Here is a 20,189-nt window from a genome sequence, read left to right on the forward strand (position 1 = left end):
TATATCCTAAGGAACCCAACACATCCATCCAAAAAGATCTGTGTACACATATGTTCTTGGCAGCACAATTTGTAATAGCCAAAACCTGGAAACAACCCAGGTGTCCTACAACAGATGAGTGGCTGAGCTAGTTGTGGTATATACTACTCAGTTGTGGAATACTACTCAGCTATAAAAAATGGTGACTTCACCGTTTTCAGCCGATCTTGGATGGACCTTGAAAAAATCATGTTGAGTGAAATAAGTCAGAAACAGAAGGATGAATATGGGATGATCTCACTCTCAGGCAGAAGTTGAAAAACAAGATCAGAGAAGAAAACACAAGTAGAACCTGAAATGGAATTGGCGTATTGCACCAAAGTAAAAGACTCTGGGGTGGGTGGGTGGGTGGGTAGAATACAGGTCCATGAAGGATGATAAATGACATAGTGGGGGTTGTATTGTTAAATGGGAACCTGGGGAATGTTATGCATGTACAAACTATTGTACTTACTGTTGAATGTAAAACATTAATTCCCCAATAAAGAAATAAATTAAAAAAAAAAAGAACACATCTTACATGAATAAGGTTGTTCCTGGAGAGCAGCAGATATAAAATAGAGTCATTAATGAAATTAGACTCTCAACTTCATTGATGACAGAATTTATATCTGTCTTATTCCCTGCTCTTACACTCAAGGACAACACAAAACCTCATATAAAGCTGAAGTTCAGAATCACAAGAATTGCTCAAGTGGGCCCCCAGATTCAATTCATAGCAGCACATATTCCAGAGCAAAATGCTGCTCTGGTCTCTGACTCTCATAAAATTAATCTTCAAAAAAATTATTTATTGGGATGGGGTAGATAGCATAGTGGTTATGCAAAGAGACTATCATGCCTGAGGCTCCAAAGTCCGGGATTCAATCCCCTATACCACCATAAGCCAGAATTGATTAGTCCTCTGGTAAATAAAAAATATTAAATAAATAAATAAAAGCAAAGCATTCCTCTAGAACATGGAATGCCAGGATGAAACTCAGGACCTATGATAATGCATTAGATGAAGTGTTGAACTTTCAAGCATGGGGGCCTGAGTTCTCTCTCTCCTCCCTCTCTCACTAATAAATGAATAAACAATTTTTAAAAAAAGGATTAAGAGTTACTTGAAGGAGTTTGTTATATTCAATCATAAAGGACTCAGCTTTTCTCAGGGTTAATCCAGACCACTGTATTAGTCTAGTATTGTTATTAATGTATTAATAGTTATTTTTTCATAGAAACTGAAAACAAAATAGACAGCCCAAGTCTAATACTATCATTATACAAGTGATACTGCAACAATTGGCTTTGTTAACAAAGTTAGGATAAAGCTATTCCAGTAAGAGTAAGGAAAAAGACATAAGCAGATGGATTTCATGCAGATCAGGTTCAAAAGGTGTACAGCTGGCTAGCTCTGTGGCTTTTGTCCTCCAAGCCAGTTTTGAAAGGGGATGGGGGACAGAACAGTAGAAAAGAAATCACAGAAAGTAACACACCATGGCATTAGTTAATCAGGGTGCCAGAAAGTCCTTTTCTGCAAACCTAACAAGTGCAAAGATACACATACTGGCACATAAATCTAAAATACATTATGTACAGTTCTTTATGGAGGTATTAAATCCCTTAATATGACAAGCAGGAAAATTCCCAAATAATGAAGGACAACATTTGTACCTAATCTTCCCTATTCAATTTCTCTTAAAACAACTGCATGTCAGTACAACTAACACTTAAAAATATTTTTAAAGTATGTGTGCATATAAAATTACTTTTTATGTGTATAAAGATACTTTTATGTTGTTCCTATCATAATCTAGCCCCCTCCTCGTATTTTAAAATAACTGGGGTCAAGTGGTGGCACACCTGGTTGAGGGCACATCACATGTTACTTACTGTTCACAAGGACTGAGGTTCATCCTACTGATCCAAACCTGAAGCACTTGAAGAAGTGCTGCAGGTCTCTCTTTTTCTCTTTCCCTTTCTATCTCTCCCCTTCCATCTCAGCTTCTCTGTCTCTAATAGATGAATAAAGAAATTAAAATGTTTTAAAATAAAATAGCATAACTACAGGATGGAGGAAATAGCATAATAGTTATGCATAAGAGCCTGACGCTCTTAAGTCCCAGGTTCAAGTCCCAGCACCACCATAAGGCAGAGCTGGAGTGCTCTGGCAAAATTAATAAATATTACAAATGCTAAAGGCTATCTTTTCATATGCTCAAAACATAACTCCATTTGCACAAGGTACTTTTTGTTAACCTGTTATAAAGTCTCTCTAGGAATCCACATGGCTAAGTGTCCCCAAATCATGTCAGCAAGCAACACATAACATTTACCTTCCTTTTAAGGTTGTTTTTCTGTCACTATTCACATGTTTTTGGGTATAGAAATTTTTCTTCCAACCACTTTCACTTAGTTTAGGTCTGTGTCTGTTCCTCAGAATATGTTAAAAGCTACTCTGGCTTCCCAAAACATGGAACAACCTGCTCTGCTCTCCGTTCTTCCCCCAGCCCCTCCCAAGAAGTGTTTATGGGCTTCAATCTTTCAGCTCACAAATGACTGAAGTCCCCAGCACCACCCTAAACCAGAGCTGAGCAGTGTTCTGGTAATATAAATATCTATGTGTATGAATGAAGAAATGTTCCCCCTTGCAAGACTAGAATTTCAGAGTCTTTAATTCCAAACGAATCCACTGAAATTAACTTGACAAGAATTCTCCTTAAAATTTTTTTAAAATTATCTTTATTTATTTATTGGATAAAGTCAGAAATCGAGAGGGAAGGGGAGACAGGAAAAGAGACAGAAAGACACCTGCAACCCGCTTCACCACTCGCAAAGCTTTCCTCCTGCAGGTGGGGACCAGGGGCTCGAACCTGGGTCCTTGGCACATTGCAACACGTACACTTAACCAGGTGTGCCACCACCATGAATTCTTTTTTAAAAAAGACTTCTTTTTGTATGTATTAAGAAAAATCCATGAAATGGTCTTGAAACCGCCCCTGAGAAAAACACATAATGAAATGCAAATAACAACTCCACCATAATGGCAATCGGAGATGATTAGGAATGTCCACAAGAAAGGACACTCTTTCATACCAGGGCTCCCTAAACCCATACAAATAGATGCTTCTCATGTTTTATTTAACCCGAAGATGGGGGAACAATCTAAGCAAGTGCTGAGGAAAACAAGAACTCACTGAAAAGAATCCATCCCGCACACCAAGTTACACTCCGCGAGGTTCCTATCATTCCAATGGGGAAAACAGAATCAAAGCGAGAAACACAAGTGGGGTGGGGGTGACAGTACAGTGGCCAAGCAAACAGACTCTCATGCTTGAGGCTCTGAGGTCCCAGGTTCAGTCCCCCGCACCACCATCAGCCAGAATTGAGCATGGTAATAATAATAATGAATTAATTAACTAGTTAATAATAACGGGACGGGTCTTTTAAAAAATGAAGAGAGAACACAGTATCAGGATGGTGGTAGACAGCACAATGGTTCTGCAAACAGACTTCAGACTTTTAGGTCTGAGGCTCTGAAGACCCAGGTTCAGTCCCCAGCACCACCATCAGCCGGAGCTGAGCAGGGCTCTGGGGAAAAATATAAACAGAAAGAAAGGAAAGAAGGAAGGAAAGGAGGGAGGGAGGGATGGAGGGCGAAAGAAAGAAAGAAAAGGAAGGAAGAAATAGACAAATGGAATCAAATGCTGGGCTGACAGATCCGCTGCCGGCGAAGTGGATAAATTATCTCAATGACACAAGTCATTACCTATCACATTACCGATAACTAATCACGGGGGGAAGTTAATATGTTACATCTTGGTCCCCCACTCCCCAAAAATCCTTTTTTCAGACCAGGAATCACTCGGCCGCCGCGTCCCCCCCGGGGTGGGGGCTGTCACAAGCCCCCTGTTCGCCCGGAGCCCCGGGGGCTGGAACCGTCACAACTGCAGCGCCGCCCCGCGCCCCCGGCTCGTCAGGAAGCGGCCGCCCGACGCCCCAGGCCCCGCGTCGCCCGGTGCCCCCCGCCCGCCGCGCCCCCCGCCCGCCGGAGCCCAGCTCCCCGCCCGCCCTCCGGTGGGGACCCCGCCTCAGCCGGCCGCTCACCTGGCTCTCGGCCCCGCGCCGGGCTGGGCTCCGCGGGCGCCCCCGGGGGAGTCGCGCAGGGGGACACGGAGGGGGGTCGGGCCGCCGGGAGCCGCCTCCTTTCTCCGCCGCGCCGCGACCCCCGCAGCCAGGCCGGGCGCCCTGGCTCACCCGCGCGCTTCCTTCCTCACAGCCCGGCCGCCGCTCGGACCCCCGCTCGTCCCGGCCCGCACGCACACATCCACTCACGCACTCACACCCGCCGCTCCCCGCTCCCTCGCTCGCCGCCGTGCGCGCGCGCGGCCCCGCTCACACACACACAGCGCGCGCGACGCCGACCCCGCGCACGCCCCCCGCCCGTCCGCGCGCCGAGGGGGCTCGCGTGCGCGTGCCCGGCCCCGCCCCCCAGCCCGCGGCGGCGGCGGCGGCGGCAACGGCGGCGGCAACGGCGGCGGCAACGGCGGCGGCGACTGACCGGGGACGACGGCCGGCGGACTGCGAGGCCGTTCCCGGGAGAGCTGGGCTGAGCGGGCCCCACACCTGCCTCGGGGACGCGTCCGTCGGCGCCCGCCGCCATCGCGGGAGGGCTTCTCGCGGAGGAGCATGGGGGGCTCCGGGCCGCGCGCTGGGAGAGACGAGAAAGCGCGCGGTCTCCCCGACGCCCCACGCGCCCCCAAACCGTCCTCACCGCGACGGGGGAGCGGCGCGGGGTCTGGGACGACGGCGCGGGCGGAGTCCAGGTGGCCGCACCGCCGCGGCGGCCTCGGATCCCTTCCCCGCGCCCGCTCCATCCGCAGCCGGAGCCCCAGGCAAGAACTGCCGGGCTCGGCCGGGCTCGGGGACCCGGGCGGCCACGCCCCTGCGCCGCTCCCGGGGCCGCCGCCGCCCAGGCCGGCCGAGCGGGGATAAAGCTCCGCCGGCGCCCGAATAGCCTCTCGGTCGGGAGGCGGAATAGTAAACGGCCCGTTGACAGGCTGAACGTTGTCCAGAGCTCCTGAAAGCAAAGGGCGAGAAACGGTCTCGACGGCCATTTAGAAACCAGTGAGGTCGTGACCTCCCCCCCCCCCCCGTCCTCCTCTCCTTTATCCCGGTGAGAGGAAGCCAAGCCGAGGTGGCTGCGGGAAGGAAGGAACGCGAATGAAACGAACGAATGAATGAAACGTGCTCCTCCGGAACGTCTTTGTAGAGGGCTCTGAACCCCAAACCCATCAAACCCAGAGAGAGGTTTATTTATTATGTCCAGCAGAGAAGCATTTACTCCCATCTTCTGCACCCCAAAAAGAATTTAATTTTGGTCCATGCTCCCAGTGGGGGAGAGATGACCTCAACTCCATCAGGACCCAGAGAGAGAAGAGGGGGAAAGGAAGAACATTCGCAAAGCAATGGGTGTCGATGTGACTTAAAAAGGAAGAGAAGGCAGGACCAGAGAAAATATGGGCAAATACATATAGACAGAAATAGTAGTCAACCTTTATCTGTGACCCAGGGAGAACTACTGGTCAGTTTCCAGTGGAGGGAAATGGGGACACAGAACTCTGGTGGTGGGACCAGTGTGAAATTGTACCCGTTATCTCATGATTTTGTAAATCAATATTAAATCGCTAATTTAAAAAAAAAAGTGGGAGTCAGCAGTAGCGCAGCAGGTTAAGTGCACGCAAAGCGCAAGGACCATCATAAGGATCCTGGTTCGAGCCCCCGGCTCTCTCCTTGCAGGGGCGTCGCTTCACAGGCGGTGAAGCAGGTCTGCAGATGTCTATCTTTCTCTCCCCCTCTCTGTCTTCCCCTCCTCTCTCCATTTCTCTCTGTCCTATCTAACGATGACGACATCAATAACAACAATAATAACTAAAACAACACGGGCAACAAAAGAGAATAAGTATTTTTAAAAATCTTTAAAAGTTAAAAAAAAAAAAAGCGTCGTTGTCAAAGGCTAAAACCACCTCCAAAGCAGCTCCTTTGGATGCACAGGCGTGTCCATGATTGTTGGGTGGACAAGGTTTTTCCTAGATCTTAAAATCCCCGCCCCCAAGCAAAAGCTAAAAATTTCCTTTCCACTGAAGGAAATTCACTGGAAAATTCATTTCAAAAATTCTTTGATCCCTGATCTCTACCCAAGATAATGGGGGCGGGGGGGGGGGATTGCATGATCTATACAGGACAATGACACCTAGCCCTTTGCCCAGTTTCACTGCTAAGCAGTGTTTTTCTATTTTTCTTTTTACCAGAGCACTGATCAGCTCTGGCTTATGGTGGTGCAGGGGACTGAACTTGGGACTTTGGAGCCTCAGGCATGAGAGTCTCTCTACATAACCATTATGCTATCTACCTACTCCAGTCCTTAGCAGTTTCTGTTAACAAAAAGGTGGGAAAGTATTGGGTTAATTAACTTACTGACACTTGTCTTGAAAAAGGAAAAGGGAGCAGGGGTAGATAGCATAATGGTTATGCAAAGAGACTCTCATGCCTGAGGCTCTAAAGTCCCAGGTTCAATCCCCTGCACCACCATAAACCAGAGCTGAGCAGTGCTCTGGTAAAAAAAAAAAAATGGAAAAAAAAAAGGAAAAGGAAAAGGAAAAGCCAACACCCAGGAGGTGATATGAGGAACTAGAACTCTGTAGTTGAAAGCGTGAAGTCAAGTTCTGTCCTTGGCACAGCATGTGCCATAGTGATGCTATGGTTCTCAATCCCACCCACCCCCCATTAATAGCTAAATATTTCTTTAAAAGGTAACCTGTCATTTATTTAGTGAGAATGACAGAGATACACCAGAGAACTGCTTAGCTGTGGTTTAAGGTGGTGCTGGCAGTTGAACCTGGGACTTCAGAACCTCAGGCATGAAAGTCTTTTGTATCATCATTTCCCCAGCTCTATAAGGTTATTGTAAACAGATTGTCATTACAAGATTATGTATATGAGTGGTTGAATTCATACTTCCTTTTTGCTGAAAGTAGGGGCCTCAATGCTTTTGCTTTTTTTTTTTTTTACCAGAGCACTGCTCAGCTCTGGTTTATGGTGGTGCAGGGGATTGAACCTGGGACTTTAGAGCCTCAGGCATGAGAGTCTCTGCATAACCATTATGCTATCTACCCCTGCCCTCAATGCTTTTGTTCAATTTTTTTCCCACTCAGCTATAGAGACAAAAGAAAGATTAGCACCTAAACCTCTCCCATTGCTATATAGCAAAGTATGTGCCCTGTCTAGTGATTTATCCCTCTTGTCCCATATTTATTTTTGTATATAAGGAACAAGATGTTTGTACTACCATTTCCACAGTGGGAATATGAGATCCAGAAAGGCTCAGCTCCATAGAGTCAATCAATCTTTTTTTCATGGGCAGGATATTTAGAAAGATATAAACTTATATCTCCTCTGGAAAACCAAGTATTTCAGGGACTATGAGACCAACACACAGATAAGTAATGTCTTTAAGGTGATATTAAAGAGCATTCTTCTCCTAAACCAAAACAGCTTCAAAGTTCTGCTTATTCCTGTACCAATTAAAAACAAAGGACTTTCAAAATTATTTTTTAATCTTTATTTATTGGCTAGAAACAGCCAGAAATCGAGAGGGAAGGGGGTGATAGGAAGAGAGACAGACACCTGCAACACTGCTTCACCACTTGTGAAGCTTTCCCCTTGCAGGTGGGGACCAGGGCTAAACCTTGCCCTTTGAACATTGTTACATATGTGCTTAACCAGGTGCACCACCACCCAGCCCCTATTATTTTTTTTAACCAGAGCACTGCTGCGTGGTCTTATGCTGGTAATCGAACTTGGGACCTTTAGTGCCTCAGGCATGAAAGTCTTTCTGCATAGCCATTATGCAGAATGTTTAAAGCTTATTAAGTCAGAATGTCTAATGGCCTGAGTGATGGTGTACCTGGTTAAGTATAAGTGTTATAATGTTCAAGGACTGGGGTTCAAGCTGCCAGACCCCACCTGCAGAGGGGTAGGTTCAGGAGAAGCGAGTCAGGTCTGCAGGTGTTTTACTTTATCTCCTCCTCTCTATCCTTTTCAATTTCTATCTGTATCCAAAATAAATATATTTTTAAAAATCAGAATGTAATTTTGGGGTCTAAGTATCAATGTTCTTTAAAGGTCTTCAGGGAATTCTAATGTGCTGCCAAGCTATACACCAAGATTTAGCTAATGGAAGTGATAGAGCTAACTATATATGATCTTTTTGAAATGTACATGTTATCTAGACATTTCAATTAGAATACATGGTTAGAATATGATAGGACTGGGGTGATATCATAGTGCTTATATAAAATAACTTTCATGTCTGAGACATCCCAGGTTTAATCTCCCAGGACTACTGTAACCCAGAGCTGAGCAGAGTCTGGAGATGTAAAGTAGATTACCAATGAGAAGCTACAAAGTTCTTGGTAGACAATAGAAAAATAAGGTTATGGAGCAGGGAGGGGGCAGAGTTTGGTGGAAACAAAAATCTCTCAGAGTTGCCCTGGTTTAACCAACTGCATGCCTCTGATACTATCAATACTTGTACATGTTTATGTCTACATCAGCCAAACAAACATAACTCACCCAGGAGCAATAATCAAATATTGCTTTTAGATTGCATGGCAAGCAAATCCTTTAAGAACCCCCACAAACATCATCCAGAGCAAATCTTTTTCCTCTTGGGCTTAAAGACAAAGGCAACAAGCTGGAATTTGAACAAATGTAAATATCCAAAAGGAGTGAAAAGAACTGAATTGTAAACAGATCTGAAGCGGGGGGGGGGGGGGGGGGGGGTTATCAGTGCCTAATATACTGTTTTTTGTGGCATATCTTAAGTGGTTACTGTAAAATTCTTGGGACTGGAGAAAAGGTAGTGGTGTCTTGTATCAGAACCCAGACAAACAAATAAGGAACAGTAGCAGCAGCTGCAGTAAATCTAGCTCTCCCCAACTGCCTTGTCTCCCAGAGCCAACCGGCTAGAACCAGCCTGACAACAACAGTCTTCACAGAATAGCTAAACACTGATCTAGGCTTTCTCCACCCACATCCCTCCTCCTTTCCCTCCACTCCACTGCGGCACATTAAACTATTAAACTGAGCGCCCCTCTTAACTATGCGAAGAAAATGCCTGCACCAGACACAAAGGAGATGGGGTGGGAAATGAAGAAAGAGCAGTACTCTGGCTGAATCTGAGAAGGAAGGTGTAAACGGGAAGAAAAAAGGAAAAGACTTGGAAAGAACCTGGTATAGGACCCCCCCACCCCTGAATTGTTTCTGGCTTCTAGTAATATTTCATTCTACTCTACTACATGCGAATAATCTGGAGCACTTGTTTAAAATGCAGCTTACTTGACCCTCACATTTGACTTTAAGTATCAGTGTGTGTGTGTGTGTGTGTACACACGCAAGCATTATTATTTCCAAGATTATATTATGGAATCAGCTGTAAGTTTGAATTTTTAGTAAGTATACCAAAGAGCTAAGAAGACAGCATCATGGTTTATACAAAAAGAGACTTTCATGTCTAAGGCTCTGAGACTCCAGGTTCAATCCCCAGCTAGAGCTGAGCAGTGCTCTGAGATCTCTGTTATCTTTCTCTATTTCTATATTTCTCTATTCTTTATTTCTATGTAATAAAAATTAATTATATTTTAGGGCCAGGCAGTGGCACACCTAGGTAAGCACAAACTACAATGTGCACAAACTACCCAGGTTTCAAGCCCTTTGTCCACACCTGCAGGGGAAAGCTTCACGAGTGGTGAAGGAGGACTGCAGGTCTCTCTCTGCTTTGCTACCTCTCTATCTTACCCTCCCTTCTCAATTTCTCTCTGTCTCTATCCAATAAGTAAAATCTAAAAAAAAAAATTTTTAATGAATATATTTTAAAATAAGCATACCAAATGATTTTTTTCTTAAAGATTTTTTTTATATTTATTTATTCCCTTTTTGTTGCCCTTGTTTTATTGTTGTAGTTATTGTTATTGGTGTAGTTGTTTTTGGATAGGACAGAGAGAAATGGAGAGAGGAGGGGAAGACAGAGAGGGGGAGAGAAAGATACCTGCAGACCTGCTTCACTGCACTGAAGTGACTTCCCTGTAGGTGGGGAGCCAGGGGCTCGAGCAGGGATCCTTAGCCGGTCCTTGTGCTTGGTGCCACATGCACTTAACCCGCTGCGCTACCGCCCGACTCCCACCAAATGATTTTTAGACACGTAAAACTAACATGTCTTAAGATTAGACTAAAAAAAAAATATATATATATATATATATATATATATATATATATATATATATATATAGTGGTCTTTATTTAAAACATTCAATATATATAAACTGATTTGAACCTTAAGCAATTTTGCAAAGTTGGACCAATATTGTTATTTGTTCTGACAGAAGAGAAAGTTGAGGTGATGACTAAACCTTTGGTGGCACTTTCCAGAGTTAACTGAAAACACATACATTTATATTTTAGCTAAGTTTATTAAAACAGCAAGCTGAGTCCAGGGACTACTGCAAGGGATTGGCACAGAGAGTTCTCAGATTCAGTCCCTGACACTACCAATAGCCAGAGCTGAGAGTACCCAGATAAGGAGAAGAAGAGAAAAAAGCAGACTGAGAACTCAAATCCAGGAACAGACCTCACTTTCTTTTTTATTTTCTTTTTTCCTTCTATCTTCTTTTCTTTCCTCCTCCTCCCCCTCCTTCTTCTTCTTCATCATCTTTTTTTGATAGAAAAAGTGAAAGATACTTCAGTGTAGTGGGAACCCAGCTCAGACTTGGGTTGTGCACAAGGCAAAAGAACATATTATCCAAGTGAGCTGTTTCACCAGCCCCAGGCCTCACTTTGCTATGAGAAAAATAGTCCAAAGACAAAGTGCAAAATTAGGGCAGTATCTATATAGTCTGTCTAATTATTGCTTGTTTATTTGTTTTGCTATGGCTTCTCTTGGCCTATTCAGATAGAATCAAAGAGAAACACCAGTGCACACAGCACTGGTTGTAGGAGGTTGTAGACTTGAACCTGGATCACACACATGGCAGACTAGATGTCTTCCCAGGTAAGCTTCTCACCAACCTTTGTCCAAACTTATACTCCTTCCTTCCTTCCTTCCTTCCTTCCTTCCTTCCTTCCTTCCTTCCTTCCTTCCTTCCTTCTTCTCCTTCCTTCCTTCCTTCCTTCTTTCCTTCCTTCCTTCCTTCCTTCCTTCCTTCTTTCCTTCCTTCCTTCCTTCCTTCCTTCCTTCCTTCCTTCCTTCCTTCTTTCCTTCCTTCCTTCCTTCCTTTCTCTCTCTCTCTCTTTCTTTCTTTCCTTCTCCCTTCCTTCCTTTTTTTCTTTCTTCCTTTCTCTCTTCTCTTTGCACTTTTTCCCTTCCTTTTCTCTTCTCTTTTCCTTTTGTCACCAGGTTTATCACTGGGACTCTGTCTGAGTGACTCCACCATTCCTGGTGACCACAGAGAGTGAAATACAGAAAGAGAAAGATACCTGCAGCACCGTCCCATCTCTTCTGAAGCTTCTGCCATGCAAATTGGATTGGTGGTTTGAACCCAGGTCCACACTCCTGGTAACAGCTGTGCTCTGAGTGAATTACCATCTGGCCCCTCCCTTATTCCTTCATTTGGTTTTTAATTAATTAATTTTTACCAGAGAACATTGCTCAGTTATAACTTTTGGTTGGGTGGGTGAAGAAGAGAGGGATTTGAATCTAGGACTTTAGAGTCTCAGGTATGAAAGGCTTTTAACAGAACCATTGTAATATCTTCCTAGTCTTGGGTGTTGTGTCTTTTTTTTTTTTTTTTATAAGACAGAGAAATTGAGAGGGGTGGGGGAAGGGACAGAGAGGGAGAGAAAAAGACACTTGCAGCCCTGCCTGACCACTCATGAAGCGTCCCTGATGCAGGTGAAGAACAGGAGCTTGAACCAAGGTTCTTGAATATGGTAATGTGTGCTCTTAATTGGGTGCACTAATGCCTAACCCCATTCCCAGCCCTCTTCATTTGATTTGTGATTATTTTTGCTTTCTTGGTTCTTGAAACTCACTTTGGTCTTTGAGCTAGGTTAGTTTTTTTGTCTCTATTGTTATTTTTATTCTTTGATAGAAACAGATGAGGCAGAGGCAGGGAAAGAGACACCAAACCGAAGTTTCTTTCAATGAGGTAAAGGCCAGGCTTGACCTGGGTTGTACACAAGGCAAAGCTGCACATTTTCCAAATGAGTTACTTACTGGTCTTCTGTTGTTATTTTATTTTATTTTATTTTATTTTATTTTATTTTATTTATCAGAGCACTACTCAGCTCTGGCTCACTGTAATATTATGGTGCTGGGGATTGTACCTGGAACCCAGAATCTCCAGCATGAAAGTATTTTGCATAATCATTATGCTATCTCCCCAGCCAAAAATAGTTTTATTTATTTATATTAGATTTATTTTGGGATAGAGACAGAGGGAAATTAAGATGGAAGGGGAAGATAAAGAAGGCGAAAAAGAGAGATACCTTAAGCACTGTTTCACCACTCTCAAAACTCACCCTGCAAGTGGGGACAGGAATCTTAAGCCTGGGTCCTTGTGCATGGTAACACGTCTGCTCTACCACGTACACCATTACCCAACCTCAACTTTTCTTTTATGAACTCCATCTGAAGTTCCGAACTAGTTCCTGGATTTTTCTCCTCTTTCTCAATGCCTTTCAATTTGGGCTTTATCCTAACAAAAGGATGTTAAATCCCAAAGAACATTAAAAAGAAAGACCTTGCCAGTCAGGCAGTAACGCAGCGAGTTAAGCGCAGGTGGCGCAAAGCTCAAGGACCAGTGGAAGGATACCTGTTCAAGCCCCCAGCTTCCCACCTGAAGGGGACTCGCTTCACAGGCTGTGAAGCAGGTCTGCAGGTGTCTGTCTTTCTCTCCCCCTTTCTGTCTTCCCCTCCTCTTTCTATTTCTCTCTGTCCTATCTAACAAGGAAGTCAACAATAATAACTACAACAATAAAAAGAAACAACAAGGACAACAAAAGGAAATAAATAAATATTAAAAAGAAAGAAAGAAAGAGAGAGAAAGAAAGAAAGAAAGAAAGAGAGACCTTGGGCAGATGACGTCAACCAATATTCCCTGGAGCCTCAGCACTCCAGAGTACTACCCACTTGGGCAAGATAAAAACAGGCTGGAGGTATGGATCATCCTAACAATGCCTATGTCCAGTGGAGAAGCAATTACAAAAGCTAGAGCTCCTACCTTCTGCACCCCAAAAAGAATTTTGGTCTATACTCCCAGAGGGGTAAATGATAGGGGAAGTAATCCAGAGTACTCTACCCCATCCCACCAAGACCAGAAGCATTTGTCACCAGCAATCTTATTTTTTTTATCATCAATGAAAGGGAAGCAAATTTGGAAAACACCAGAGGAAGCCAGGCATAGTTTCTCTTACCGGAGAGAGAAAAGGAAAAAAGGAAAGGACTCTTGGAAGTAGTACTAGGCGTAGGGGTGACTTAGAAAGGAAGTGAAGGCAGGACTGTTGAAAATATGGGGAAAATATATAGATGTATATATAGATGTAGATACAGATAGATATAGGATCAGCCCATATCAATGGCCTTGGGAGAACTATTGCAGTTTACAATGGAGAGGATAGGATACGGAACTTTGGTTGTGGGAACTATATGGAATTATATCCATATTATCTTACAATTTTATAAATTGATATTAAGTCACTAATGAGAGAGAGAGAGAAAGAGAGAGAGAGAGAAAGCTGCACAGGTAATCTATAGTGGCCAGGGAGTTGACTCAGTGTAGGATCTGCCCACCTGGGGACCTAGGTTTGAGCCCTGGCATAGCATATAATAAATCAGTGATCTGGTGTCTGTCAACTTGCTTCTCTCTTCTCTCTCATTAAATAAGTCAGTCTAAAAACAAAACAAATCTAGCAAAACAGCTTACTTGGACAGTGCTCTGCTTTGCCAATGCTCAGCCCAGGTTTGGGATGCATTGGATCGACCTTCTCGTGGTGCATCCCGTGAGTACCCATTTATTGGGGAAACTGACGATCCTTCCTAGCTGACTGAATCCACATGGATCCCAGTCACTTTCAAAGCCAGCAACAAGCAGACATCAGGCTCAACCTGACGCTGTTGACTGGCTACGGAAGAAGGGCAAACGCTAGAAGAAGAAGCCCAGGTTTGAACCTGGCCCCCACCACACTAAAGGAAGCTTTGGTGCTGTGGTCTTTTTCAATATGTATATTGTGAAGAGAGCCTAATGGTGATTAAAAAGACTTGAGTCTGAGGCTATGGGGTCCCAGGTTCAGTCCTCAGCACCACCATAAACCAGAGCTGAGCATTGCTCTTATAAAAAAAAAAATCTGTATGCAGGAAGAACTTTCTGGTAGTAATTAGTACCAAGGAAAACTTAACCCCCTAGATATCTTTTCTTGGAGATACAATTTAAATTTAAATCTGCCTAAAGGTAAAAAAAACTTTATTAAAAATAAATAAATAAAGACGGAAAGATGGCCCAGGAAGTGGCACAGTGGATAAAATGTTGGACTCTCAAGCATAAGGTCCCAAGTTTGGTCCACAGCATCTCGTGTACCAGAATGATGTTCTGGTCCCTATCCCTGCCCTCCTGACTTTCATAAATATAATCTGAGAAAAAAAATTACTAATGAGAGAAAGAGAGACAACCAGGGCATCCTCTAGAACATGCAGTGCCATGTATCAAACTTGTGTCCTCAAAGCTCTAGGCACTGAACCACCTCCTAGGCTACCTGACTTTTCTTTAGTAATTGTCTTAATAGTTCTTTCCCTTTCTCCTTCAATACTTGTCTTAGCTAAAGGTTTTTAAGATAATGTTTGAAAGCCCTGTGAGTTGCTTAGTTTTGTTTTGTTTTTGTTTTTTCTAAATCTCTCCCATGGAGATGTACATGCCATTACTAAATTTATCTTTACTTTTCCTAAATTTCTCTTTACTTTTCCTTTTATCAATCTTATTTCACACTTGTTTTGACTTTCCAGCCTCTGAAGAATGGGAGTGTTGATGGTGGCTGCCTTTGTGCCTTGTTCCTAGTACAGCTCAGGAAAAAAAAAGACTGCTTTGTAGCGCGCTGCTTTGCGTTGTGTGCAACCTAGGTTTGAGTCCAGTCCCAATGCACTGAAGGAATTTTTGGTGCTGTGGGCTCTTTCACTCTCTGTATCTCTATTTCTCTATCTCTATCTGAAAGATTAGCAAATGAGTAAATTAAGGTGGTGGGGAGGCATGATGGTTGTGCAAAAGACTCTCATACCTAAGACTCTGAGGTCACACGTTCAGTCACCACCATCATCATCATCATCATTACTTACCTGGACAGTGCTCTGGCAAAAAATTTTCTTAAATTATTACTTACTTATTTAAAAAAAAAAAAGACAGTGGTCTGGGAGGTGGCACAGTGGATAAACATTGACCTTCCTAGCACGAGGTCCTGAGTTCAATTCCCAGTAGCACATATACCAGAGTGATGTCTGGTTCTTTCTCTCTTTTCTCCTATCTTTCTCATAAATAAATAAATAAATAAATAAATAAATAAATAAAATCTTAAAAAAAAAGACAGACTGTTCTCAGACTTTTTACATACATTAAAACAGTTGAGTCCCTGATATTCTAGGGGTTAGATGCTCTGCTTTTTACAAATTAACACAGTAAGGCATGGATTAACTTGTCTAAACTCACACAGCCAAGAAATGGCCAAACCACAACTGATTCTAAGCAGAAAGCACACACTCTTTGGGTGAGGGAGATAGCATAATGATTATACAAAAAGACTTTCATTCCTAAGGATCCAAAGTCATAGGTTCAACCCCCCCATACCACCATAAAGCAGAACTGAGCAGTGCTCTGGTCTATCTCATTAAAATAAAACAAATTTTATATATATATATATATATATATATATATATATATATGTATACATATATATATATATATATATATATATATATGTATACATATATGTATACATATATGTTAAAGTACATGCTTTCTTAAATTTGTGATTCAATAATAATCCACAAGATTGTGGGATAAGAGAGATACAATTCCACACAATTCCCACCATCGGATTTCTGCATCCCATCCCCTCCAGTGGAAAGTTCCCCATTCTTTATCCTTCTGGAAGTATGGACCAAAGATCTTTATGGGGTGCAGAAGGTAGGGTTCCAGGACACACTGGTGAGGTTGTCTGCCCAGGCAAGTCAGGTTGGCATCATGGTAGCATTTGTAACTTGGATTGCTGAAAAGCATTAAAATATAAAGCAGAACAAATTGTTTAATAATCAGGAACCTAAAGGTAAGAAAATAGCAGATGAGATTTGTGGTCTCTATATTTGGGGTCTTAAGAAGCTAGAAAGTCTATTTTAGGTATATTCCAAGGGGCCCATGACTTTACTAATTTTTGCCTGAGCCTGACAGCTAACATACAACTGGGCTAAAAGTATTGTCTGGGAAGATGGTGTCAGAGAGTTGGGAATAGGACTGAAAAGCTAGGTCAGGGCAAAAAGTAGCACCCAAATATGGGAAAAGTACATAAATACCATTAACTGTCAACCCCATCAATGTGACCTAGGGTCCATATGTATTCATATTTAGCACAGGAGCCTGTGTAACCTCTGCATCCTTGTCGGTCTGGGCTCACATTCCATGGTCATAGTTAGGAACATTCTAGGCTGCACTCATTTCAGGACTGGTGTTTCTCGAGTAGCAGTGTATGTTGACCCAGCCTTCCTTTGGAGAGTGGGGCAATTTCTACCATTATTGTTATACATTGAGGGCAAGGTCCAGTGAGGCCCACAATAGGGTTTATGATGTTGTTCTTGATGGAGATGACCAGTAAAAAAGTATGTGCTCTTAGTCACCTCACATTGTTCCAACAAAGACTGTAAAAAATTGACTTTGCCTGCAGCTACTCTTACATCTCTAAAGAAAAAGAAAAGAAAAGAAAAAGAATATATATCTATTTACTTGTGTGTGTAAGAGAGAGAGAGAGAGTGAGAGAACTAGAGAATCACTCTGGTGCATGAGATACCAGATGTTTAACTTGGGACCACATACTTGTAAGCCCAACCTTTTAACAACTACCCCACCTGCAGAGCTCTCGTTCATACTTTACCCAGTAAGTTTTAATTTTAAAAAATATTTATTTATTTATTACTGGATAGAGATAGAGAGTAATTGAGAGGAGAAGGGAGATAGAGAGGGAGAGAGACAGAGAGACACCTGAAGCCCTGCAGGTGGAGAACAGGGGCTTGAACCCAGGTCCTTGCACACTGTAATGTGAACACTTTAACCAGGTGAACCACCACCTGGCCCCCAATTTTTTTATATTAAAACTTTTTTTATTTCCTTAACCAGAGTACTCAATGCTGGGATTTCTCAGACTTGAAAGTCTTTGCATAGTGTTTTTGCTATCTCCAGAAGCAGAAGAGAGAAAAGACAGAAAGAGGGAGAAAGAATTTTATTTACATTTTTGGAGATGGAAGTGGGTGGTAAAGATAAAGAGAGATACCTGCAACACTGCTTCAGTACTTAGAAAGTTTTCCCCCTGCAGGTGGGTACAAGAGGTTTGAACCCAGATCCTTGTGTATTGTAACATGTGCACTATACTGAGTACACCACTGCTGGGCTCCTATTTTGCTGTCATATTGAGATATAAATATTTTATGTTTTTATTTGTTTTTATGATGGTACTAACTTTGTCACAAAGAATTAAAGAGTTCATTATCCAAGGACACAACAAAAATTATCCATGTGTTCTCTTCAAGAATGCTCTCTTTGGTGAAAAACTGGAAGGGTTTCCACTCAGATCAGGTACTAGACAGGGCTGCCGACTATCACAATTACTATTAAGCATAGTGTTGGAAGTTCTTGCCATAACAATCAGGCAGGAGCAAGGAATTAAAGGGATACAGATTGCAAAAGAAGAAGTCAAACTCTCCCTATTTGCAGATGACATGATAGTATACATTAAAAGAAAATCTAAGGAATCAAGCAAGAAACTTTTGGAAATCATCAGTCAATACAGTAAGGTGTCAGGCTACAAAATTAACATTCAAAAGTCAGTGGCATTCCTCTATGCAAACACTAAGTGGGAAGAAGTTGAAATCCAGAAATCAATTCATTTTACTATAGCAACAAAAACAATAAAATATTTAGGAATAAACCTAACCAAAGAAGTGAAAGACTTGTATACTGAAAATTACGAGTCACTACTCAAGAAAATTGAAAAAGATACAAAGAAGTAGAAAGATATTCCATATTCATGGGTTGGAAGAATTAACATCATAAAAATGAATATACTACCCAGAGCCACATACAAATTTAATGCTGTCCCCATCAAGATCCCAACCACATTTTTAGGACTATAGAAAAAATGCTACAAATGTTTATATGAAACCAGAAAAGACGTAAAATTGCCAAAACAATCTTGAGAAAAAAAAACAGAACTGGAGGAATCCACTCCCAGATCTCAAGTTGTATTAGAGGGCCATTGTCATCAAAACTGCTTGGTACTAGAACATGAATAGACACACTGACCAGTGGAATAGAAATAGAGGGCCCAGAAGTAAGCCCCCACACCTATGGACAACTAATCTTTGAAAAAGGTGCCCAGACTATTAAATGGGGAAGGCAGAGTCTCTTCAACAAATGGTGTTGGAAAAAAATGGATTGAAGCATGCAGAAGAATGAAACTGCATTCGACTTCCAGAGGCGGAGCTATGAGCAGCAGATCATTTTCTCTCCTCTCCTCTCCTCTCCCGGATCAACTAGGAATACCAAAGGAGACCACCCGGGACCGAAACAAGACAGGACTAGAATGACCACAGGAACCCAGTAACTCACCGGTGAGTACAAACACGTGTGGCTGGTGACAGAGAGGAGAAGGGGCCAAAGGAGAGATTAAGTGACTGCTAACAGTTCAGCAGTTTATCAGTTGAGACACCACCTCCAGTCTGCTCCACCAACAAGGGGACAGCTTAAGGGAGGAGAGAACTCCCCAGGGACTCACCAAGTGCAACTCTGAGTCTCCATTGCTACTACCCTCAGAATCTGGAGCAGCGACAGGAAGGGACACCAAGGGACAGAGATCTAACCAGAAAACTCAGAAGACCTATACCTCGGTGGCATAGCTGAGAGGCTGTGAAAGTCTCTTTGCATAACCACTGGATTATCTCTGCCACACCCTGCTTTATCTCTTGGTCAGGAGTCAGTGATTAAGCTAAGGAGCCTATTGATAGTTTAAAAGCCCTCAGGCTCCCATAGCCTACAGGGAAGGAAAAAAAAAAAAGAAAGAGGCTTTTAAACCACTGAGCTCCAACTCAGGGATTGAAATAACTGTTAACTTCCATCACTGTGAACCCTTTAATTAATTTACTTAGACACAAGTCAATCCAGGCAATAGTGATCAATAATTTGAAAAGTACTGATAAAGGGAACTCATAACATAATAAACAGGAAAAATATTGGAGAATCAAACCAGGACAAGAGTCCAGCTAAAAGTCCTCCAGAGGGTGAAGCACAAAATAACAAGTTCAACATCCAAACATTAGCTAAGGAAATAATAACAGGAGTGAGTAAAGAAGTTGAAAAAACTGTAATCAGAAATGCAAGAACAACAAATGAGAATATGGAAGAAAATACTAATTATCTCATGGTTATTAGAGAGCTGAAAGCTGAAATCGCTGAGCTAAGAAGGCAACTAGCTGAACAAGCTAAAACAGTATCAGAGCAGGGCAACAAAATAGATGAACTCCAGAAAACAGTAGAGGGCAGAGAGAATAGAATCAATGAGGCTGAAGACAGAATTAGCAAGATTGAGGATGAATTAGAGACAACTAAAAAAGAAGTAAGAGATCTCAAAAAGAGATTAAGAGATGCTGAAAACAACAACAGAGTCCTATGGGATGACTTCAAAAGAAACAATATACGCATTATTGGCATACCAGAGGAAGAAAGAGAAGGAGAGGAAGAAAGCATTTTCCAGGCCATAGTAGCTGAAAACTTCCTTAGTCTAGACAACATCAAAGATATAAAAATTCAAGAAGCCCAGAGGGTCCCAAACAGAATTAACCCAGACCTAAAGACACCAAGACATATCAT

At 42.7% G+C, this 20,189-nt stretch overlaps 1 protein-coding gene and 1 long non-coding RNA gene across 8 annotated transcripts in view; both read right to left on the minus strand.

Moving 5' to 3' along the window:
* Window positions 1-4,322, minus strand: part of RIMKLB (ribosomal modification protein rimK like family member B) — a 63,549-nt gene extending 59,227 nt beyond the window's left edge. For all 7 annotated transcript variants that reach the window (XR_009549532.1, XR_009549531.1, XR_009549530.1 and 4 more), the window contains exon 1: window positions 4,129-4,322. The gene's annotated coding sequence lies outside the window, so the exon portion shown is untranslated. The remainder of the gene's footprint in view (window positions 1-4,128) is intronic.
* The window catches only part of LOC132538121 (uncharacterized), a 350,189-nt gene that overhangs the window by 315,983 nt on the left and 14,017 nt on the right, over window positions 1-20,189 (minus strand). The window lies entirely within an intron of this gene.

This window comes from Erinaceus europaeus, chromosome 4 (assembly GCF_950295315.1).
Source record: "Erinaceus europaeus chromosome 4, mEriEur2.1, whole genome shotgun sequence".
Lineage (NCBI taxonomy): Eukaryota > Metazoa > Chordata > Mammalia > Eulipotyphla > Erinaceidae > Erinaceus > Erinaceus europaeus.